Source organism: Suncus etruscus, chromosome 13, assembly GCF_024139225.1.
Source record: "Suncus etruscus isolate mSunEtr1 chromosome 13, mSunEtr1.pri.cur, whole genome shotgun sequence".
Classification (NCBI taxonomy): Eukaryota; Metazoa; Chordata; class Mammalia; order Eulipotyphla; family Soricidae; genus Suncus; species Suncus etruscus.
The window spans coordinates 70,132,288-70,158,761 of NC_064860.1; positions in this window are offsets into that span (position 1 = coordinate 70,132,288).

Below are 26,474 nucleotides of genomic sequence, written 5' to 3' on the forward strand. Positions count from 1 at the left end.
TTATTATTTCATTGAAAACTTCTATGTGTAGGATTTGTTTTCTTCTTATAAGTTAGATTAAAAATATAATCAGAAAATAATTTTTATTATTTTATTTTATCAGAATTTCTTATAATTTCAAGTTAGTACCATGAAATTATTAAATATACAGCTACTTAAATGTACATATTTTAAAAGGCTTACATAACTTAGTAGTACAAATGACTAGATATGTTTTATTTTATAGATTATTACATTTAGTAGCAAGTTTTAAACAATGTTCCTTTTATGTATTTATATATTTTGGTTTTGAGGCAACAACCAACTGAGGTGGTGCTCAGGTGTTACTTCTAGCTCTGTGTTCAGAATTCGCACCTGAGAGCCTCTGGGAACCATATAGAATGCCAATAATCTAACTCAGATCCCATCCTGGATAGGCTCAAAATGCCCTACTACTGTGCTATCTCTCCGGCCTCAACAATGTTTATTTTTAAATGCAATTATTAGTGTTGTGTAATGGGTAAAATTATCATTAAGAACATCAAGTTAAAATCAATTGTTTTTAGCAAGTGAAATCATTGTATCATGAGTATCTATTTCTATGACAAATTTTCATTGTAACTATAGAAAAACTTTCTTCAAATATTATTTTCTGGTAAATGCATTTTACAAAATATGTTCTACCCAAAATATTGTCCAAAACTTATTATTATCTAAAGTTAAAATACTTTGATTTTGAGGCTAGAGAGATAGCATGGAGGGAAGGCAATTGCCTTGTGTGAAGAAGTTCGTTCGGTTCGAATCCGGTCATCTCATATGGTGCCCCGAGCCTGTCAGGAGAGATTTCTGAGCATAGAGCCAGGAGTAACCCCTGAGCACTGCCGGATGTGACCCAAAGAAAACAAACAAACAAACAAAATATTTTGATATTGTAACTCTTATCAAGTAATTTAAAAATCTATAACTAGGGATATTTGACTATAAACAATAGAAATATTTTGTTTTGTTAAGAACAAGGGTGTTATTTATAGAACACTATCAGAGATTGTGGTAATGGCTAAAAAGTACATGTATCCCTCAATCCTACAAAATAAATTTTCCAAACTTCAGTTGTGAGAAATCTAGAGAAGTATTTAGATTTAAAAAACAAAAAACTAAGTAGAGCATTATACTGTCATTTGAACAGCAATTTGGAAGCAAGGCATCCCTTTCTTTAACATGCAATACACATTATTACATAACAGATACATCCAACTACTTGATATCTTAATAAAAGTAATTTGATAGTTAAGAATATCAGGTTAAGTATAGAGAGATATGATCCCCTGAAATATGGGGCCGGAGATGAGGCACTAGAGGTAAAGTGTCTGCCTTGCAAGCGCTAGCCAAGGAAAGACCGTGGTTCGATCCCCCAGCATCCCATGTGGTCCCCCTGGCCAGGGGCAATCCCGGGTGTGGCCCCAAAAACCAAAATGAAAAAAAAAAAAAAAAGAAATTGCAAAAACTGACAGAGAATAAATCCAGGAGAAAACCTTGAACAAAGTCAGGTGTGGCCCAAAACAAAGAGAGAAGAATTCTATGTCAGATACCTAAGTTTAAAAATTCTTTGAGTAGTAAAAATGGTTTATGTAACAAGCCCAAGTAATATATATGTCAGATAACATAAGAGGAGGGTTTCAGCAGCAGAAATTGCAGTAGTAATTTTAGAGAAAACATTTATCACCCGAATCTCAAATTAATTAATAGCTACTATAATATAATAATTTTAAATGCATAATTTTAATGTGAAAATCAAGGAAAGCACTATATTTAAAAAAGTGTTGATGCTTACTAACATATATTATTTGAAAATACTTTCCTAATTTTTTTTATATTGTGTAGGTTGTTGTGAAGGGCTCCACAAACTATAATTTCACTGGGAAAGAGGGATGTGTCTGGATCAGGACCACCAAGGAAATAATCCAAACCAGGCTAAAGAGAGATGAAACACAGGACTGTGGACCATTCTACCTTGTGGAGCAAGAGAGGAAGAGGCCTGCTGAACTGCAGTCTTCATTGGGAATCTAAAAATCACCTGTTGGGTGGGTGGGGGAACCAAAGTATAGAACCTAGCTAGAAGTTTTCCCACTCAGGTGGGTCATCGACATGTAAAAAGAGGAAGCTATCATTGTTAAGGGATACATCTAACATGCCACAATCATAGTTTTAGGATGAAGGCTAATTAACCCAATAAATTCTGACATTTCCATTTATAGATAACGAAAACTAAACTCATAAATTCCAGAAATATAAAACCACCAAAAGTGGTTCATATGCTCAGAACCAGGAGTAAGTAAGCCCTGAGTAATGCTGGGTGTGACCCCAAAATAAAAAGTGTGTTATATCTTAACATGAGAACATAGGGTGTGTCATTTGAAAATATTATAAATAATATATATTATATATACAAAATATAGCAATAAAAACCTCTGTAGAAACAAAAATATCAGGTGAAGATACAGACATTCAATTAAATAAGACATTAATATATTATTATATTATAATAATTATATATATAATATATATAATATAATAAGTATTATATCCCATAGCAAGCTATGAATTATACAGAACAGGTAAATTATATCTGTTGGCTCACGTCCCAGGGTCATTTCTTCTCAGATAGCAGATTCATTTTCTTCCATCTGGGTTCTACAAACTCACACATCACCCCTCAACCATCTTCTCAGTTCTTCCCCTTCCCATTTTATAAATACACAAACAACCACCAGTGGCTAACTACAAAGATTTACCTTCAACACAGTCAAAACACAGTTGGGAAGAAATATAGAATCCCATAAAACTTAGTGAGTGATAGTAGTTATGCTAATGCAGGGGTCTCAAATTTGTGGCTCATGTGCCATTTGCGGCCCTCTGTACAACATTTTGTGGCCCACGACCCACCTTTATATATTGATTATTTGCTTACCGAATAGTTGCAATAAAAATCGCATTAGTAAGAAAAAATCGCATTAAACACTCGCATACCCCGAGCAGTTCTGTTTGGGGTATGCAAATGTTTAATGCGATTTTTTATGTTTATTTTTACTAATACAATTTTTTATTGCGAATATTTGGGAAGTGAATAATCACGAATACTGTGCACCTAGTACAGACATCATTTCCACTGCTCCTGCCCGCTGTCCCTTGCATTATGTGAGGCCTAAGGGAGAGAAGTTTATTACAGAATTAGATTTTGTCATACCTTCATCATGACTTTATCAAAGCCTGCAGAGAAGAGAAAGGTAGATGATGAGCACAGACAATTTCAGGAAAAGTGGAGACGCAGTATTTCTTTGTTGAGCACAGGGGCATCCCCACATGTCTTATTTGATCAGAGAGAGTTGCAGTGCACAAGGAATACAACTTGAAACACCATTATTCAACTAAACATGCTGAGGTCTGTGTAAAATATCAAGGAAATGAAAGAGCCAAGCAGGTTGCCAGTCTTAAAGCATGTCTAATGAGGCAACAAGATTTCTTCAAGAAAGCAACCAAAGAGAATGTTGCATCGGTCAAAGCTAGTTACATGGTTAGTGAGATGATTGCTAAGGCAGGGAAACCATTCACAGAAGGAGAGTTTGTTAAAAAATGCATGCTTTAGGCTGCAAGTATTATATGTCTGAAAAAGAAAGGTTAGTTTAGAAAATTCAGCCTTTCTGCCAACACTGTGGCAGAGTGCATTTCTGACATGTCAAGTGACATTTATCATCAACTGTGTGAAAAAGCCAAATGTTTTGATGCATACTCAGTAGTTGCTCTTGACGAGGGCACAGATATAACAGGCACTGCACAGCTCACAATTTATGTCTGTGGTGTTGATTGCAATTTTGAATTGACAGAGGAGCTGCTCATGATAATTCCAATGCATGGCCAGACCACCGCTAATGAGATATTTTGGCATCTGTGTGATGCCACTGAGAATTCAGGTTTGCCATGGAAGAGGTTTGCTAGAATAATAACAGGTGGAGCACCATCAATGACAGGGAGGGAAAATGAAGTGGTGGCACTTGTTCAAAAAAACTTGAAGAGGAGGGTGTAGAGAAGGCCATTGCTCTTCACTGCATTATCCATCAGCAGGTCCTTTGCAGTATATACCTGCAGTGTGACAATGTGATGTCTGTTGTAAAATGCATTAACCAAATCAGTTCCAGGAGCTTAAAGCACAGAAGGTTTTGTGCTTTTTTAGAGGAAATGAGTCAGAATATGGAGATGTGCTCTATTTCACCAAAGTATTTTGGCTCAGCAGGGGAAATGTCCTGAAAAGATTTTTGAGTTGAGAGAAGAATTGAAAGCCTTCATGGAGAAGGATGGGAATGCTGTTTCTGAGTTGAGTGATCAGAAATGACTCATGATCTTAGCTTTTCTTGTTGACATCACACATAAGCTGAATGTACTAAACAAGATGTTACAAGGCCCAGAGCAGCCTACCAGTGCTTCCTATGACAACATGAGAGCATTCTCCACAAAAATTGTGTTATGGAAATCCCAGCTCTCTCAGACAAACCTTTGCCATTTCCCAGCATGCAAGTAACATGTGGATCCAGGCATACCATTCAGTGGTGAGAAATATGTTGATGCTATTTTTAAGCTAGAGAAGAAATTTGATCACAGATTTGCAGACTTCAAAAAGCACAGAGCCACTTTCCAAATTTTTGTGGACCCCTTTTCCTTTGATGTGCAAGATGCCCCTCCTGTGCTTCAAATGGAGCTCACTGACCTGCAATGCAACTCTGATCTCAGCCAAGTTCAGGGAGATTAGTGTAAAAGCAGACATGCATGGGCAATTTTTGAGAGAATTGCCCCCCAGCTTCCCTGAGCTTTTTGAATGTTCGAGCACACTATTTGCCTTTTTGGGAGCACATATTTGTGTGAAAAGTTATTCTCCACATTGAGTTTAATATGTCAAAGTACAGGTCTAGACTTAATGATGATCATCTTCAAGCCATACTAAGGGTCTCAACTTCTTCCTCTCTAAAGCCAAATGTGGTTCATTTTGTGAGAAGAAGCACTGTCAAGTCTCTGTCAGCAAGGAATAGGCAAAAGATGCCATGTTTAGAAGAACTGTTCATGATCTTCACTCAATGTTCTATTCATGTTCAGAAGAAATAATTAAAACGGTTAATAATGACATTTGAGGAATTTTTTTTGTGAAATCCCTTATGTGGCCCTGCCTAACCCCGACTTTTTCTCCTGTGGCCCCCGGCTAAAGTCTCTATCAGTACCAATCAACTCTTTTAAACTTTCAGTAACTTTAGTGACACCATGTTGAGAATTTTTATGAACTCAAAGAAATAACGTCACAGGTAGTTGCCAAAGGGAAAGAAAGTATGAGAGCAGAAATAAATATTCTACTTTTAGAAATGACATACATGATGGTATGGTCGGAGTTATGAAATATGAAATAGGAAATCTGGGTAGCAAAGAGCAGTGGCTAAGGAAAAGATCAATCAGCACTAAGATGAGATTCAGAAAATATCTAAAAAACATAGAGTGAAAACTTTGAAAGAAAATGAGCAGCACATAAGTGAACTAGAAGATAATGTGAAGAGCAGTAATAATAATGTATTAGCAAAGTCCCTGAAGAATAGAAAGGAGTATTTGATGAAGAGTCACTGGTTAAATAAATCATTGCTATCTCTTTTCCAGAGCTGAGGAAGGCAGGCATCAAAAATCTTAGGTTCAGAATGGACCAGTTAAAATAGGGCCAAGTGGAAAATTCCAAGATGCATTATAATCAAAATGAGAAAATCAAAATCCAACTATTGAGGATACTTACAGCAAGAACAAAACAGAACTTACATACAAATAAAAGCCAATGAGTTTCACAGATGATCTATAAAATGATGCTCTGTGAGAGCTAGAAGAAAATGATGGAAATTAGCAATGACAAGAAAAAAAGAAAAAAAATCAGTGAAATTAATATCTTGCCAAGAATAATCTTTCCAGCTAGATCTTCATAGGAAGGGAACAGCCTAAAGATTTCATAACATTGAAACAAGTTTTGCAATAAGTATTAAAAAAAGGGTCCAAAGAGATTGGGCATGTGGCTCTCACACAGCTGACTTAGTTGGATCTCAAGCAACCCATGTGATCCAATATGCCATACAGGAGTGACCCTTAGCACAATATGATATTAGAGAGATAGCATAGCATTTGCCTTGCATAGAGCCAACCTTAGTTCAATCCTGAGCCCCACCAAGAGTGACCCCTGGGCACAATTTTAATGTTATAGTCAAGAGACTTTTAGTATTATTATTGTGAATCTTATATCCATAATATTTTATTATTTATGTCATTCCAGCTTAACTTTTATGCCTCAAAGATAGAAATAAAGAAGAAAAAACTAAGACCAATGATAGTGAAGAAGGAAATAAAAAATGTAAAATAAAATGATAAAAGAGATATATTACATACAGTGATATGATAAATAAAATTGGCCAATCTTTAGTTATATTCAAAAATAAAAATATGAACCCAAGTAATATTCCCAATATATAGAAACTGTCTCTATAAATTTAACATGAATACAATATTTTGAACAAACTAGTCTGCTAAGAAGATGAACAACTACAACTATAATTAGATAATATAAAATATATAATAACAAATTTGCAAACTTGAATAAAAGTGATAGCGTCTTTTTTTTCTCTTTGAGCAACACAGGGCAATGTTCGGGGTTTACTCCTGGCTCTGCACTCAGAAATTATTCCTGGCTCAGGGGACCATATAGGATGCCTAGTATGAAACCTAGGTCTGTCCTGGATTGGCAGTGTGCAAGGAAATGTCATACTGCTGTGCTATCGCTCAGACCCTGAAAGCATCTTTTATTTTAGACTACAATCTGTGTTGCTCAGGAATTACTCCCGATTTTGTGCTTAGGAATCACTCCTGGCAATGCCTAGGAGAAACATGTGTGGTATCAGTAATTAAAGCTTTATTGGACACACATAATCAAGCTTCTTGCATGTTTTACTATATCTCTAGTACGGAAATAGCAATGTTGAGGTGACTTGTTTCTAATTAACGTCAAATATCAGCAAATGAAAATTAAGACTCAGATAATTTTTCCTGATTATTCTTCCAACTTTACAAACAAGTAAGCAATCTCAAATTTAGTCAAGAAACAAAAAATTTTCTTAAAAATCCAAACTTATGACTTACTTTACTAATAAAGTAAGGCAAGGATGACCATTAAAAATATATGATGGATGAAATTGTAGAGAAAATAAAACAAAGATTTCAAACAGAATAAATTTAATAAAACATAAAAAATTATAAATCAATTAAGATGAAATTTAATGATGCAAAAATGTTTCAACATTTCTAAGTTAGTCTGTGTGGCATGGAACATAGCAAAATGAATGCTAAAAATTTATAATTATCTCAATAGATACAGTAAAACTTTTTACAAAATTAATAGCATTCACTATTTGTACTAACTCTCATAAAACTTTAGAATAACAATATACCAGCATAAGAATTCTATACTGATTATAATATTCAGTGATAAAAGGCTGAAGGTTTTCTTTAATTTCAAAAGCAAGGCAACATGCCCACTGTCAATAATTTTATTCTATACAATTTTGGGAGTCCTAGGCAGAGTTAATTAGGCATGAATATTAAGTCATTCAATTTGGCAAAGGAACACTTTAACTATGACTCTTTTCAGAGTTTATTCTTGATATATGCATTTCAATAATGAGATTCAGCTATGAAAAAGCATGATTAAATAAACTGCCACTCCGCTATTTCAAAAAAGAAAGCTAAAAGAGAAGGCATCATTAGAAATAGTAGAAATCATGAAAGTTGCCAAATATTCTACTCTAAGAAATATTCTAAATATATTATAAATCAACCAATTAGCATTTAGAAATAATTAACAGCTTAATCTTATAAAACAACTTCCACATCATAACAAACTTGTATTAATATACTTACAATGTACTACCTGCATAGTTTGTAATTATTTAAAATCAATTAATAAAGAAATATGTAATAGATCCCATAATATTGTAATCTTGTATTTACTTATATTGTTAATTTTCATTGTTATTGCTAGGAGGTGGGACAGTTAGATTGAATCTTGAGGCATTGGTGCACAGACACAAATACTGGTGGTGGGCACTAGTTAAAATATTTGATGCTTGAAACTTTATTACTAACAGCTTTGCACATATGGTCTTAAAGAAAAACAGCTATGGACTTTGTAATATTATTTATTTTAAAGTTTTATAGGGGCCAACACAAACATTTGCTTAGAGAGAGGGGCATTGGTTTTCTAAAATAAAACATTTCCCCTGGTATTCATTGGGAATCTTACTAAATAACTAAATTAAACATAAATTTAATACAAATTTCTTAAATTGTGGGTAGCAAACCCAAATGGGGAAACATAACTGAAACATAGGTCATAAACAGTTTGACAATATTAAAATATGTATAATGCAGGGACATTAAAAATAATAATTTAAGACCAGCCTTATTAGGAATCTGAGGTTTATTTGGAATCAGTTGACAATTTCATGGGGCTTTTTGGAGGAAAAATAGGTTGCAAGAGAAAAAAAATTTAAGAATCACCAAAAAAGACAAAATTATTTTTAGAAACCATGGTTTACCATACAGTTAATGAAGGTTTACATCCTAGCAGTTGGGAAGCTAGGATAGCTGAGAACTCTTAAAAATCTAACCATGTTATGCATTTTCCCAGAAATGTGCAAACTAACATTAAAGCACTAAAGTTGGATACAACATTTTCTGTTTGCTGTGAGGCATAAAACAAAACTGCAGCTATTAAGATCCATACAGGTAAAACACAATTTAATCAGTAATATAGTGACTGATGCAAATAGGATCAAGAGATTAACCTTGAAGAAAGTTATTTTTTGGAGGTAACCCATGTTCAGGAGGTTCTAAAAGCAGCTCCTCCTTAGCTGATCTTCATCAGGTCTTAGATCCTTCATCTTCTCCATCTTCTCTATCTTAACTTTTGTGTTAGGCTTCTGGGGTCTCCTCCATTAGCTGCTTCAGATCAGGGGGGCGTTTGTCCTGCCAAAAAGTGCCTCTAGTAGAGGAAAGATAGTAGTCAATAGCATCTGGGATGCTGCCCAGAGTTTTTAACCCTTTCCCCTTCACTGCCTGATTCTGTCTCACTTGAAGGTACTTCTGCTATCATAAGTGGTGGGCCAGCTGAGTGAGGCCTGGGGATGAATCGACAGAATCTATGTGTATTGGGAGCATATCTGCTACCTTTCTACTGGCATTTCAACAGGTTCAAATACATTAGAAGCTTTTGGTCTCCTCTCTTGACATTAAACTCCACAGTCTTCCCATCACCAATGCTACTCAGAAACTTTCTGCGATTGTATCTCTAAAAAGCGGACCAGTAAACAAAGATGTCTTCTTTGGTGTCATTTCTATTGATATATCTATAACCATTCCAGACATTGAACCATTTGACAATGTCCAGGTCTTGAATTGCCAGCAATGGCTTGTCTATCTGACTCAATGCTTGAGGTGCGGGAGTATCTCGGGTTGAGCCATTTTCAGACTCTGAGTCTGCAGAGATGGTAGCTGGTTCATCATTCTTGGGTGATGGAAGTCTCTCTGACTTAGTGCCAGTAGTAAAAGATAAATTATCCGCCCTGGGAAAGACTGTAGATTGAGAATTCTTCACCACTGGGAAGGTACTCTTCCCCTCTTGTGGCATGTGTGCAGGAAAATCTTTAGGGAGCCTGGCACACGCAGTCCAGAGTAAGAAATGTAAGTAGATGGACTACAAGATGAAGCCATTTGTAACAGGAACCATGTTGACCAATGTTCCAGTGAAAGGCTCACTACATTCAGTTCAGCTCGAAGGGGCCATCATGGTGATTATCCACCAGAGGGTCAAATCATGCACCATCATTGCGGTTTTCTTGAATCCATGGGTCCTAGGTCACTGTTTGGACACCAGTTGTAAAGTCACCCCAGGCGCTGTATCTCCAACCCCAGGTGAAAGGGTCATACAAGAAATAATCCAAATCAGGCTGAGGGTGAAACACTTGTAGTCTGACCATCTTCTACCTAGTATGGAGCACATGCTGTCTGCCAGAGTTACTGTTTTTATTAAGTATAAAGAACACCCCTGGATGGGGCAGTAAACGCACCCATATATACAAGTAAGATAATCTCTGTTTTAGGTAAATCCAAGTTATAAACAAACATATAAAGAAACCTGACATGATTTGGTTTTGGGTACAACAAGGTATAATCCAACAAATTATGTTTATTTATCATGATTATTTTACTTATATCATCTATTAGGTCAGCAAGTGGCTTACATAACATATAATGGATTTCATCACTAGCAGGAAATTGATATACTATTGGATGACATTTTCTGTTTAGCTGTATATAATGTCAAAGAAATAATTAGTTTGGAGTTCTTAATATGATAAATATATAAAACCATGAAGAGAAGGCTTAGCTTACAAATTTTTCCCATAAAAATGGGCTTAGTTTACAATTTTTTTCTAATCATTGATTTGAATTTTCCTGTATTGCATTCACCAAAGTTCTGAAGATATACTGAGAATGACTACCTGTGGGAGGAGATTGATAAAAAATGCCATATAAGCTTGCCATAAATTAACTTCATTATTAAGGCCATCTACTTTAAAAACTACACTGTCAGAAATTTGGTAGAGTCAGCCTTCTCTTTGTTTTTAAGGCAACTTTTTTATTTTTGAAATCTTTATTTTTTTTCAGTAACTGACTTCTGTGGGTCATTTTTTGTTTCTTTTTCTCTAACTTTACAATTCTAACTCTCATGTTATAAATTGACAAAGAGTGAGCCATTGAACAAGGCCTGACCTTGATTTTAATAAAATCAGAACATTGGAATTGTGTGCTTTCTCTCCTCACAGTCTTGTCATATGGCCCTATATATGCCATATAATTTCTAGATACTGCATGTCATATTTTTTGAGATCCCCATGGTTATTGCTAGAGGGTATAATGCAATCATAATAAGAAACTAAAAGGTCATTCTGAACATAGCATTGTTTTTGTAAGGTTATATGTATATCATAAATTCACTAGGGCCCAGGTTAATATCCCCAGACATTTATAACATATTGACGTATTAAACTAGCAGACACAATCTATAATAATTCTCTTATGATTGATTGGTGTCTGCCAACTTACAAATTTAGAGAAAACCAAACACCTCCAAATCTCTTATCTACAGTTATTTTAGACTGAGCCAAATTTCACGCTATTAAATTGTATGCATGAAAAAAATACTTTTCAGTTACGGCTCTATTGATGCAGAATGCATCAACCAAACAATTGTCATATAGGGCAGAGTAACAGCAATAGTTAATCACATTTGAATATATGAAAAATAGTACATACTTGACATTCACCAGACCATAGCATTTGGGCAACAATTGCATTGCTTTCCTCAATTATGCCATTATGTAATATTTTAAATTTCCTCCATAGATGTGGCTTCTTTTCCATTTTCTAGAAGCTTCTGTCATAGGAGATGAATCTTTTCCATAAAAAATATGTCACATGTGAAGCTTAATATTTTTCTCAATCTGCTTATTTTTATATTGCATGCCAAATGCTAAAGTGTCCTATTGCTTATTTTCATTTGCAAGAGTGCCCTTGAGTTTAGTATCAAGAGTAACCCCTAAGTACTGCCTCTGTGTTCCCCAAACAAAAACAAACAAGCAAAAATATTTATGGGAGCCATTTTATCCTTTTCAGAAAATGTATAACACAAAACTGTTAGTTGTTCAAAAATTTTAAGCACTTGGTTCACTTATTTATTGATTGATTGATTGATTTTTGTTTTTTTGGGCCACACCCGTTTGATGTTCAGGGGTAACTCCTGGCTAAGCACTCAGAAATTGCCCCTGGCTTGGGGGGACCATATGGGATGACCGGGGATCGAACCAAGGTCCTTCCTTGGCTAGCGCTTGCTTACCTCTAAGCACCACCTCGCTGGCCCCAACACTTGATTTATTTTTAATGTCATTGTTATTGTTTTGGTTTGTCTGTTTATTTATAACTATCCATGCTCAGGAATTATTTCTGGTTCTTTCCCCAGGAATTACCTCTGGTGGTTCTTACAGGACCATGAGATGCCAGGGTTCATAGTCAAGTAGGCAGCACACAAGACAATTGCCTAACTACTTATATTGTCTCTCCAGTCTATATTTTTAGCTTATTTTAACCATAGCAATATTTCTTACTTTAAGATTACATTAAAACTGAAAGACTTTCTTAGAAAATTAGTATAACAAATAAGGTAGTTGCCTTGCACTCATCAGACTTAGGCTTAATCCTGGGCATACCATATGGTACCAGAGAATTTCCAGGGAGGATTTATAAGTATAGAGCTAGGAATAATCCCGAAGCACTGCCATTTGTGGCCCCCAAACAAAACAAAGTAAATAAAATAAAATGAACTGAAAGACTGGAATTGATATAATGTTGTAATTTTTAAATTAAAAATTTGAAGTCACTAATATTCTCTCTAAATTATATTTTAGACTGTAATCTTTTCTTTTAATTTAGTTTTATATATGTTATCATGCATATTTAAGAGTCAGTAATAATCCAAATTTACTGCTGGACATAAATTATTTACAATAATGTTTACAATATCACTATATGCATTTCTCAAGTTGAAAGTCATAATCAATATTCTTCACTGATTTCACAGGTATCTAACAAAATTTGAAATTATACAGACTTGTTTTTGTCATTTATTGATTCAGACACAACGTAAATTGTTGCATTATGTCAATTCTACCAACATAATTCAAATTTTGTCTATGTTATTATTCTACTTATGTATTATTTCACTGTATTATAATAAGCAACAACAAAATTTATTTTCCTAAAAATTTCTCATGAAGGAGTTATTATATTATTTTAATTTTAATTTTAAATAAATTAAAAATTAAATAAAAGACTTTAAATTTTAAATTAAATGCTTTAATTAAATGATTTAAATTAAAAAATTAAATACTATAAAATCTATGTAATGGATTTAATACCATAAATTTATAGTTTAATTCATTTTAATATTAATATAGTTTATCACAATGTTATTGATAAAGTGGAATATGGAAACTCCTAAAATTTTCTTGGAATTATTATAATAAAATTAGCCTCAAATATTGTACTTTATTGAAGACATAGAAATATTTTTTCAGTAAATTTCAATAATTTTCTAGTGCAAAGTGATGATAGAATAGTAGGATATTGATCCTATGACATACTATATACTTACATAATATCTCAAGACTATGGTATAAGAGAAATATACTATGTTGACTTGAAACACAATTATTTATTAGAATTAATTATTAGAATCTATTATTAGCCTAAAATATAATCTTTGTTTAGTTTTTAATAAACCTGAGAAATTAAGAATATGAAGAATTTGTTTTAACAGAGAGGTGGTGCAAGTGGTAAGGTGTCTGCCTTGCCCATGCTAACCTAGGATGGACCACGGTTCAATCCTCTGGCATCCCATATGGTCTCCCAAGTCAGAAGCTATTTTTTTTTCTTTTGTTTCTGAAGCACTCAGGGGTTCCTGCTGGTTCTGCACTCAGAAGTCTCTCCTGGCAGGCTCAGGGGACCTTGTGGGATGTCAGATATCAAACCGTGCTCTGTCTTGGGTCAGGAGCGATTTCTGAGCCCATAGACAAGAGTAACCCCTGAGGGTCATCAGGTGTGGCCGAAAAGCCAAAAAAAAAATAAATAAATTCAATATATAACCAATCAAAATTAACAAGTCCTTTTATGATATACAATATTTATATAAATAAATTTTTAGAAATAATTTTTGATTACACTGTTAGCATTGTAATTTTTGTAAGAATAACCAAAAATAATCAACTAGCTGTCTATAATCATCTTTAATTCTCTTATGCTTCCTCTTTACTTTTTCCTTATGTCCTTTTATCCTTTATCTCTACTTAAAATATTAATATCTTGTTCAGGAAGTACTAGCAGTCCAGAATTCAATCCAGGATACAATATATGATTCTTCTAATCTGACTAGCAGTTACTCATGAGCTGGGTTTGCTTCAAAAGCAAATTGAGAATATTAAAATGAATATATAATTTTTATGGATATTAAGACTACTTACTCATATGTAGAGAGATATTTAGACACATGTTATTTAAGTTATGGACTTAAAAAAATTCTATATATTTTATTTTTGGAGATATTTTGTACCAATTCAAAGAAAGTTCAATGCTGATTGACTTAGACAAATATTCAGCAATTTATTTCTAAAATATATTTTAATGTACATTATTATACCTTTCCATTATTGCCTAATTATTTTAATTTTAAAAATACTTGGACATAAAGACTAACATTTGGGACAGAAGTGGTGGTGGAAGCCCTAAGGCGTTTGCCTTGCACATGCTAACTTAGGGTGGACGGCAGTTGGATTCCCTGACACCCCATATGGTCCCCCAAGCCAGGAGGGATTTCTGAGCGCATAACCAGGAGTAACTAACCCCTGAGTGTCACCAGGTGTGGCCCAAAAAGCAAAAATAAATAAATAAATAAATAAATTTTAAAAATGATTAACATTTATATGACTCTTTTTCATATACTATATAATGAACTGCAGGTTCTAGGATATCTTTAAGGTGTTTCAATTATTTAGCACATTATTTTATTCCTCATTCTGTTTTTTTTTCATTAAGACTTATCAAAAGAAATCAAATTTCTTATTATCCTATATGTTTTTATAAACATAATATTGACAGTTTTGGTAGAGGACTTAGACTTGAAAAGGACTGAATAAACCTAGGATATTTTCTTTTGGATATGTTGGCAAACCTTTTTGTATTATTTTTTTTTCTGAGTTTTAGGCAACATGAGGTTATCTTTTATTTTATTTTTCTAGCGAGAGAAAAAATAACATTAACAATCACAGCATGAGAAGAATATTTTTATGAATCTAAGCAACTGACACTTTATATACCTCTAGGGATTTATTCTTACCATAAAATTGTTCTTTAAAGGAGGAAAAAATGACTGTTAAGCTTCCTGAGAAAGTGGTGCTAGCCATGTGATAACCACAGAGATTTAAAAGTCTCTGTGGATCAACACTAAAGATGTGGACAAAATCTAAGTCCAAAAGTCTTTCAATCTTCCAATTTCTCAACAATTCTGAAGGATAAAATTACCAGAACAAATTTTATTCATTTTCTGCCTTTGCACAGAGGCAACAGCAAAGCCTTTGAAGGTTTTTAATCAATGCATTATTTTGAGACCTTGCTGGGTTGGACAAATTATGGGAAGCTTCCTGGTTCTGTCCCCAACTGGAACCTCTCAAAAAATGAAAAGTCCAGGTCCTCCTACGACTTGACTCCACCTGGACATCCATTAGTCCTGAGCCTGTTGGGTGACTCGATCTTGGCTCTGGGTCTAGGGTCCAGCACTCCTGTTCCCCTTGCTCCACAAAGCTAGTAAAGGTGGAAGGAGGCCCTTGCTCCAGAAAGGCCCTGCTCCTGACAGACTGGATCTCAAAAGGGCCAGTGGGTTGGACTTAAGTTTGAGATTGGATTGATGTCAAGACTCCAGAAGAGATGGTTTCTGAGATTCAGGACCAGTTAGGCTCTACCCATGTGGGACATAACAATGGAAAGGACTGGACAGTGTGTAAGAGTGGGAAAGTATTTGCTTGGACTTGGCCTGGGACCACAATCCTCCAATACGGGGCAAATAGTCCCGGCCAGAACAGCAAGCTGAAGTCTCTAGGGCCAATATGGATCCTGACCTCAGGGTCAGGACTACAAAGTGTTGTTCACATATCAAAAATATTTTAAAAATTAGTGGCACAAGAGGTGTTGATAAAACTAGTGCCAAGCATTGCCCAGGTGGAAGGAGCAGAGAAGGTTGGACTTTGCCTGGAGTCAGACTCCTCCACTACTCAGATAAGAGTGGAAAATTCCAGCTAGCACTATGTCTGCAGATGGAACTACAGCAAGTTGGTGAGTGATAGGCCCTCGTTTGAATATTCCCCTCTGGATTATGGGCACTAGGCTGAAAAAGGGGTGCCCTTGCCTGGCCGCACCTAATGGAGGGAAGGTATATAGGATAAGAGGTGGCAATGGGAGAAGGCAAGGGGGTGCTCTGGTGGTGCTGAGCAGAGAAAAGGCAGCAGGGGTGGTGGGGATAGGAAGGAGACCTGGAGCAGAGAGATAGAGCAGCATGACATATCGTGGGAGGAAGACCAGGAAGGTGGATGCCATGGTCCTGAGGATGCCTCCTCCCACCCGTAAAGACCCTAAAGGCCCTAAAGACCAGGGTAGCAGTGCATCTGTGTGGGTGTCTCAGGTAGTGGTCCGCTGTTTGTCCCCAGGACCAGTTGCTCAACTGGCCTGAAGATCTCATTCTGAGACACTGTCACTCAATCTCACAAGTATTTGCCCTGTTTCCTTACCTGGTATCTCCCATAGAGGTATTTTGTATTGTAGTTGAGGCTTGGAAACCAAAATGATAAAAATATCACAAAAAGGAGTAAGCCCATAAAGCTAGGGTAGCCATACCAGCCAGCAGGACAGGGAGATGGGATTTCAGGAAAGGTGGGAAGAAAAAGTGCTTTCTGATTCCATGACTATGGGAAATGTGGGAAACTCATTGTTTGCCTAAGGCAACTGAGCCCAGAACACGCAGATTCTGTAAATATAGACTCGGTGACATCAACTGTCACTGACCTCACACAAGGGCACAGGGTGGGGAGGGGACGTCATGGTCATGGCACCCACAGGCCTAGCCCAAGCACAGGGTCCTACGTGGTTGCTTAGTCCTCCAGGCCCTGTGAGGTGCCTCAATTCTATCTTCCCTTCTGTTTCCCATCTGGACCATATCTGTGTTCAAATCTAATTTCCAATAAATCTTTATGGCCTCACATGTGAACACGGTTCTAGATCTGAGGGATCTTTCACACTTCTATTTGTGAGTAGGCTACAGTGAATAGTGTATGAGTAGGTCTTTAGGAAGGAATATTATTCTGTCCTGGGAGTAGATAGCCAAATTGAAAATTTCTGGGTCATAACAGCAGCTCCATTGAGAGATTACTGAGTACCCTCCAGACTCTTTCCCAAGGAATTGGAGCTGACAAGATTCTACCAGCAGTGGATGAGAGCTCTTTAATTCACCACATCCCCACCAACTCGGGTGAATTGTCATACTCTCCACATACATAAATCCTATATCCCTATCTGTTTCTTCACCACCATTCTCTTCAACCAATTCTTCCCTAACACTATTAATTTTACAATCTGCTTTGCTTGTTTCACTTGACCCTTCCTTTCATACTCCCTTGATTTATTCTCATGGTTTTTGTAGCCCTAGTATGTTTAATCTTAGACCATCTCTGCTTTATTTCTCTTTGCAGTTTCCATAGTCTCCATATTTGCTGGAGCTTGAGATCAGACCCACTAGGACCATTTCAGGTTATATTCTGGTGCCTCCCTCACCCATAGTGGTGCTATGGAGGCAATGGCATGCCAGAAACAGGACCTTATACCTGAATACATGTTTTAACTCTTGATTCACATTCTAATGATTGTTTCATATAAAATATAATTTTCTTGATCACATGTATCTCTGAATAAATATTTTCTTCCATTCTTCTGAAATTCAGGCTAATAGTAGCAATGAACTCTGAAGATTGGGCAATAGTGATAGCATGGTATAATGAGTATGGTAATCTCAAATCATCAATTAATTAACTATTCTGAGGAGAGTTTAATTATGAAGTTCTCAGGTTCTCAGATTATGAGACATCAAGAATATTGCTATAAATGTCTTATAAGAAAATATTTCTTTCCATAATATTAAACATATGAAAATTATGTCTAGAACAAAATATAAATATAAGCAATTATTTCCAAATTTTTATATATTTCAAAGTAAAATAAAATCAAACCAAAATAAATATTTTAATTTATTGAAGGATATAAATAATCACAAATGCATATTGAATGTAAAATGTCAAGTTATTCTTATAAAAATAAAAAATGAATTTAAAAATTTGTATGATATCACAATATCACACCAATAACATAAGGTAATCATAAAAACTGGAAGTACATTATAAAGTTTTTACTCATGACTTAAGAAATAGGCTAATTAAGATATGTCTCTAGTAGAATAATATAAATAATTAAATCAGAGGGACATGATAAGACTTGGAAATAAACTGTCCTGTATACTAGAAATATTTTGAAACATATGAAGTCAGTAAAATGAGAAAAATGTAGTTTCAACAAGTTTTGTTAAAATCATTTGGGATATTAAAAAATTTAGTCAAAGAGCAACATAATGACACATTTTTCTTGAGAAAAAGAGTTCAAACTAGAATAAACCACCTGGTCAAGAATTGTCCCAAATATTTCTGGCTTAAATTTATGTTTTCCTTGTCTTTTCTATGAAAGATAGAAATAGTTTTCAAAACAAAACAAAACAAAAATCAAAACAAAAAAAGAAATAGTTTTTAATTGGTTTTCATATTTATAAAGCATATCTTAAGATGTTGTTGTGAAATCTCTCCAAAATTAAGCTATCTGTTGTGTAGCAATAACTTAACCCTATATTAAAAGCTATTTCTTTAAGGAAATTTGCCTTCATATCATTATTTTAGCATCAAGAAAATAATTACATCTCCATGTCATTGTAGTTACATAAGAAATTATTTTGTATTGGCTTGGAACTAATTCTAAAACAAACATAGAGTTAAAATTTATAACTCTGATTTCACGGATCTTTCTTGGCAGGGATCAGAGGACCATATTTGGGCCAGGCAAGAAATAGATATGCCGATTCTTTAGACCATCAACAGTTTCTTTTGCATTTTTAAAATTTTATTGTGTTTTTTATTTTATTTTATCATTTATTTAATATTTTAAGTTTTATCACCTATTATTATGCAGAGCCCTTCACAGAATGAAATACTCATTTTCAAGTCTGATTTTTTTTTTCCAAGTCTCTAATATATTACATTCCAACTTACAATTTCAGGGATATTTAAGATTGTATTAAGTATTAATTGGGAAGATATTACACAGCTTATCTCTGGTTTGTGTCTTTAGTTAGAACTATGATTTTAATAGTGTCATTACCTTGCATTTTATAATATAGATATAAAAGAAAAAAGAATTTGAGAAATAAAGGGTTCCAATATGCACTTTAAATTGTAATTTCCATGATATTAATAGTGTTTTATTTGTAACTAGAGTAAGTTTGCTTTTGGTCAAGGACCAAGGTGCAACTTTACACCTATTGAGTCTAATCAGTTATTTTCTAAGTTCAGAACCTGCTTTCTTCTACAGACATAAATCATTTGATCAGACTGAGAACTGGATTTTACCAACTTAAATATATAAATGTTTTACAGTCTTCTTTAAAAAATGTTATCTGCAAGCTTGTATCCATTTTAAGGTTCACAATACATTATATAAATATAGAGATCTAAATATTGTTCCTATGCTTTTGAAATTGCTGTTAAAATATCTTTATATGTAACAAATCTATATTGTGGGAATATAAACATGCAAAAATATTGATTTTTCTATTCAGTAAATATTAGTGCCTAGAGAATCAAAGGAATATATGCTTAAGTCAAGAATTTTCTGGTCCTTCTCCATTTGGGGAATTGTTGCATTTAGATCTGGAATACAGAATATCTCCTTTTTATTTATAATACATTTTCTGTAGGACAATTGCGCACAGCTCAACATCAGACTTCTGTTCCTGGCTCTTATCTCAATCTCCTCTAGTTTTCCCTAATTTGTTCTCATCTCTCTAATTATCTCCCCATATATTTATCTAAAGAAAACTTGTTTGCTTTACAAAAAATAATTATTAAGTACTATCTAGGCATTATACAAATTAGTGCATATGTCCCAAATGCTGAGCATTCCAAAATTCATAAATAGAATCAGGAACAAATTCTTATTGACTTGTGTATAACATTGACAGCATATTTGAATAGAAATATCAGGTTGAAAGTTTTTTAGAAGAATATGACCTTCCATCGATTACAGAGAATGGAACGCCACACATTCCATCCACTATATTGAGTCCTGAGGGCAGAAGAAGTAAGGATTTGCCAGGATTCAGGGAGTATTACAATATTTAAAGTGGAGACATTGAAGATATTGGACAATCTCAGGATAGAGTCTGCATTTTTCAGATATGAGAGACTTAAAAAAACCAGTAAAAGCTAAAATTGTGGAGTGGCTGTTAGGAAGATGAATAGATTCTCCTGGAAAGTGTATAAAGAGAGACAAAATTGGGCTCCATAGCGCAGGGACTCAAAACCAAAGATTCCATTGCTTATGAGTCTCAAGCCCTGGGATCCACATCCCATTAAGTAGCTTCTTCTAGAACAAGAGCCCAGGTAGCTACTGCCTCTTGATCTGCAGCCCAGATACCCTGTATATTTCTCAAAAGGGTTGCAGAGGAACAAGAACTTTGGCTGAAAGCTCTACGTGTAACAGAGACAGGACACCATAAATGATGCCTTTCACCTGGTGGTCTCACAGTTTGTCTCCCCACAGCCACATGGTGAGAGAGGATCCTAGTGGGCAGTGCCTGGGGATTAAACTTCAGGAAAGGTGGGGCAAGTACGTCCCTATTCCATTAGTGAATTTGAGAAACTGATTTGCTTGCCCAAGACAATTGATCTCATAATGTACAGGCCATGTAGATATAGACTTGTTTATATCATCATCAGTTACTGAAGTCACAAATGGTCACAGGGTGGGTAGAGGACACCATAGTCCTAAACCTCCCACCCAAGGACTTAGGTGGTCTCTCAGCCTTCCTGGGCCCTCTGAGTTAACCGGTTCCAAATGCCACAGATGAAAAAAAGTAGAGGCAACTCTTTTACATTAAAAGATTTCTTAAAAGTAGAGAAGAAACTAGAAAATTTATGTAGCATGCTTTGATAGAATTTTATGAGATATAACAGACATAGAGTTTGTATATTGTTAAGGCCCCTGGTCCCCTAAACCAGAGTGATCCCTGAATGCAAAGGCAGCCGTAAGCCCTGAAGACAATCAGGTGGGGACTCAAAACAAAACAAACAAATAATTTCATTTTCTCTAAAAAATAATCACTTCTTCTTTGGAAAAATGCTATATTTTTCTATTTGTGAGGTAACTACTTCAACTAACAATATATTATTTTAATTAACCACACATAAGAGAAAGGCAATATTTAGATTATTATAAGTTAGTGAAATAAGTTTTATTTTAAATAAAACTTGTTTTAATTCTTTATTTTAACAGTTTTAGTTTTATTTATATTAAAAAACAGTATCTATTCTACTAATTATACACAAAGAGTATTTACCAAAGTGTTTTGGAAATCCTTATTTAAGTGCATTTGACTATTCTAAATTTATATATCTGTATTTACAGATGACTGTACTATTAATTGCTTTATAAATCTGAACACTTAAACAATACATCCCAGTGTTGTCTAATAATGATAAGTACTTTCAATTATGAAATCGATGCCCAGGATATTATATAAAATGAAACATTAAAACATTTTATATGGGATGTCTGGGATCAAATCTAGGTTCATCTAGGGTAGGCTGTGTTCAAGGTTTGGTGAGCAGCTGTACTAGGGCTCTATCCCTAATTTGGACTCTTTTATACATACAGGTATTATATAATGTGGTAGGATATATAGAAATACAAGCCACAGATTTCTAATTCTTTTGTTTAAGAGATAGAAACCTAAACATGTTTTATTTAATAACTACAAAGATTTCAGGTTATAACTTAATTATTTCATTAAGCAATCAATATTAATTCAAATGTGTTAATTTTTTTAAATATTTGAATAGTGGTAGCAGCTAAAAATAAAAGTAAAAATTTAACTGTCTTATTTCTACTTGTTAAATACATTCAAATTATTTTAGGAGTATTATATCAGGTTGAAAATAATTATATTTGTAAATACACAATTTATATACATATTATTTATATAATATTTATATATATGCATAAATACTTATATAGGTGTACATACATATATATTTTTTATAATAGTATGAAGATTAGACCCTGGGTCTCACATGTGAGTTAAGCTCTCTGCCACTGAGGCATATCCGTGATCAGTATATTTTTAACAGTGCATGGCAAAATTAAGGTTTTTCAAACTTCAAATATTCATGTACAAACATAAAAATAAAAACTAACTTATTTTAGTAATATCTATACAGCTAGCTCTTTGAGTTTCCTCTTGTATATTACCTCTAATTCAAGAAGTATGGATAAATAAGTTTGGGTTTAACAACACGTGCTTATTTTTTTTAAATTTTTACTGTTTGTGACTATTGGTCTTAAATTTCAATTTATGATAATGTGTTGAAAATGTGTGCTAACGCAGCATTGACTGTCCAGGAAGAATTAGAGCTCATTTTCTATTTTTAACAAAATATTAATTCATTAATAAAATAATGCAATAAAATTTGACCAATTTATCTTTTCTGAGGTAATCTGTAGTATCATAATGGATTTTAAATGTGCTTTAACCTTTGAGTCACTCATGTAGCAAAGAGCAACTTCTGGCGAAATCAAATTTGTTTTTAAGTAAGGATATTTCACTTTGTGGTCAGGGAAACAGGCTTTTATGAAAATGCCCTAATTTTTATAATAATTGCTCTTTTTCTAAATTGATTCCACCTAACTCACCCTCATTATTAACATGAAACATATGAAGGTCATGAGTATCTTTGGAAACAAATAATATATTTATCCCTAGAGAAAATTTGATCTTAAAACCAGAATTCAATTAATTTGATTATCAAAAGAATAGGGGTTTCATGTCTAAAGGTCTTATTTTTTATAAAAGTTCTAAAAGTTTGAAATAAGTTACTGAGGTCACCTTACTCTCTATGTATTAATTGAAATGTTTTTCATATATCATACCTACACTTAATTACTTACAATAATTTGAATGTAATAATATATATATTCAGTTTTAAAGAAGAAATTAAATGTAGATATAAAATTAAAATTATTATAAAAATAAAAATGTTATAACATGTTACAGTAAGCACATATCAGCATCATTTATTCTATACTTCCTTAATTGTAGTAAATAGTTTAGACCTGCTCATTCTAAAGCAAACTTCTCTGTGCTTGCCCTCCAAAAAGCAAGAATACGATTGAAAATAAGTGCTTACAATATTCTAGCATTATAAAAAATAATTTGCAACATAATTATAATTGAATCATTAAATTTTAATTTATTCTTATTTAAAAATATAACTGTATTCTGACTTTTAAAAATCTTTTCATGTATTTTGTTTTAATATTCAAGGGAAGTCTAATAGGTAAGAGGAAACATGTTGATTTTAGTAGGTACCACACCTTCCTGCCCAGCTGCAAGACTCCATAATCATGAAAATGAATGATGTAGAGAACATCCAGATAGCACACACCAGCTCATCCCTTATTTCCAGCAGTATATATGTGTCCACAAGAACTAGCAGGAGTGATTCCTGAGCACAGAGTCATGAGTGAGCACACTGGGTAAGGCCAAAAATCAACCCCTAAAAATATTTGCTCTAATGAAAATAAACATTTAAAATTCATCTTGAAAATACTGGGGCGATAAAAAAAAATAGTGTTTATTCTATCATTCAATAGTATAGACTTGCTTTCAAATGAACATTTTCATATAACTTTTTTTGGTAAGTAAATGCATAAGTAACCCTAATGTACATATATTTTATTTTATGATCTTTCACCTTTAATTATTTACATGAAGAATATTTAATTTTAGTAAAATATTGCAAAAACTGAAATGATTTAAAATTCAAAGTAATTTTCAAATGATATAAAATTATGATGTCATTGGTAATAATGGTAATTGAATGTGTAATATTCTCAAAATAAGCCATTGAAATTGTCTTCGATTTGATAGTAGAAACTAATTTTAAGCGTATGTTCTCCCTCAGCCTACCCGCACTTGTCATCTGCATTTCCCCTCTTGAGATGCGAATTATCACTCTTTCTGGGCTGTATACCAGGGTTCTTTTTGCATTTGGAGAAGCCCATGTTCTCTCTTCAGTGAACTACTCTCTTCCCTTCTTTTTATTTTGGATATTGGGCACAGTATGTTTTTTTTGGTTATTGTAAATTACACAGCACCAACACTGAGTAATACCTCAACAATTGATGATCTAAAGATTCAGGATTCAAAATCTTTTAAATAATTTGTACTGAAACCAAAGTGAATTACGATTCTTTCACAGTAATATTTAAGATACATAATGGCAATGAATGGGGGCCATTCCCACGATCAGAGGAGAGTGTTGTTTCCTCCTTAAAGATGCCTTTAGTCTCAGTGTCATGTAGTGTTTTATCTAAGTGTTGTTCTATATACCTTATGATTTTAGGTCTGAAATCAAGGCCTTTATTCCATTTGGATATCATGGTTATAACTCGTGTTAGCTGGGGGTCTGAGTTCAATTTTTTGCAAGTGGCTAATCAGTTGTTCCAACACCACTTGAAGAAACTTTCCTTTTAGGAATTTAGGAATTTTGCTCCTTTATAAAAAATTAATGAATATATATCTGGGGGGCATTCTCTGACTACTCAAGCCTATTCCACTGATCTGAGGGTCTGTCTTTATTCCAATATCATGCTGTTTTCATAACTATTGCTTTAAATAAAGTTTAAAAATGAGGAACATAATGCCTCCCATATTCCTTTCCCAAGGATTGCTTTAGCTATTAGAGGGTGTTTATTGTTCCAAATGAATTTCAGAAGTGTTTGATCCACTTCTAGGAAGAATGTAATGCTTATTTTTAAAGGAATCACATTAAATTTATAAAATTTCTTGGGAAGTACTGCCATTTTAATATGTTAAACCTGCCAATTCATGAGCAGGGTATATGTTTTCATTTCCACGTATCCTTTCTTTTTTTTTGAAGCAGAGTATTATAGTTTTCTTTGTATAGGTCCTTCATGTCTTTTGTCAAGTTGACTCCAAGATATTTGAGTTTGTGTGACACTAATGTGAATGGTATTTGTTTTCTTAATGTCCATTTCTTCTCTATCTTATTGGTGCATAAAATGGCCATTGATTTTTGTGTGTTAATTTTGTAGCCTGCCACATTGATACATGAATCTATTGTTTCTAGAAGCTTTTTGGTAGAGTCGTTGGGGTTTTCTAAGTAGAGTATCATGTCTTCTGCAAGCAGTGAGAGCTTGACTTTTTCCTTTCCTATCTGGATTTCCTTGATATCTTTTTCTTGCCTAATCGCAATAGCAAGTACTTACAGTACTATGTTGAATAGGAGTGGTAAGAGAGGACAGCTTGTCTTGTACCAGAATTTAGAGGAAAGACCTTTAGTTTTTCTCCATTGAGGATAATATTTGCCATTGGCTTGTGGTAGATGGCCTTAACTATATTGAGAAAGGTTCCTTTCATTCCTGTATTGCTGAAAGATTTTTTTTAAATCAAGAATGGGTGTTGAAACTTATCAAATGCTTTCTCTGCATCTATTCGCATGATCATGCAATTTTTATTTTTCTTGTTGTTGATGTTATGTATTATGTTGATAGATTTATGGATGTTAAACCATCCTTGCATTTCTGGGATAAAACATACTTTATTGTAGTGAATGATCTTCTTGATGAAGCATTGGATCCTATTTTCCAGGATTTTGTTGAGGATCTCTGCATCTGTGTTTATCAGGGATATTGATCTATAATTTTCTTTTTTAGCAGCATCTCTGTCTGACTTTGGTAAACTAGGTGGTGTTGGCTTTATAAAAACTATTTGGAAGTGTTCCTGTTTTGTTCAACTTTATGAAAGACCATAGCCAGGGTTGGTAGTAGTTCCTCTTGAAAGGATTAAAAGAATTCATTAGTATATCCATCTGAGCCTGGGCTTTTGTTTTAGGTCAAATTTTTAATTATGGTTTTAATTTCCTCAATAGTGATGGGGGTGTTTAAATATGCTACATCCTCCTTATTCAACTGTGGAAGGTTTCAAGAGTCCACAAAATTATCCATTTCTTGCAGGTTCATGTTTAGTGGCATAGAGTTACTCAAAGTAGTCTCTGATTACCTTTTGAATCTCTCAAATATCTGTAGTGATCTCCCCTTTTCATTTCTGATACAGGTTATCAAGTTTCTCTCTCTTTCTTTGTGAGTTTTGCCAATGGTCTATCAATCTTGTTTATTTTTTCAAAGAACCAACTTCTGCTTTTGTTGTTATTTCAGATTGTTTTTTTTTTGGATTTTCATTTCATTGATTCCTGCTCTAAGCTTTGTTATTTCATCTGACTCCCTATTTTTGGTTCCCTTTATTGATCATTTTCTAATTTTATAAGCTGCGTCATCAAGCTATTCAGGTACGCCCCTTTTCGTTCCTGATGTGTGCTTGCAAA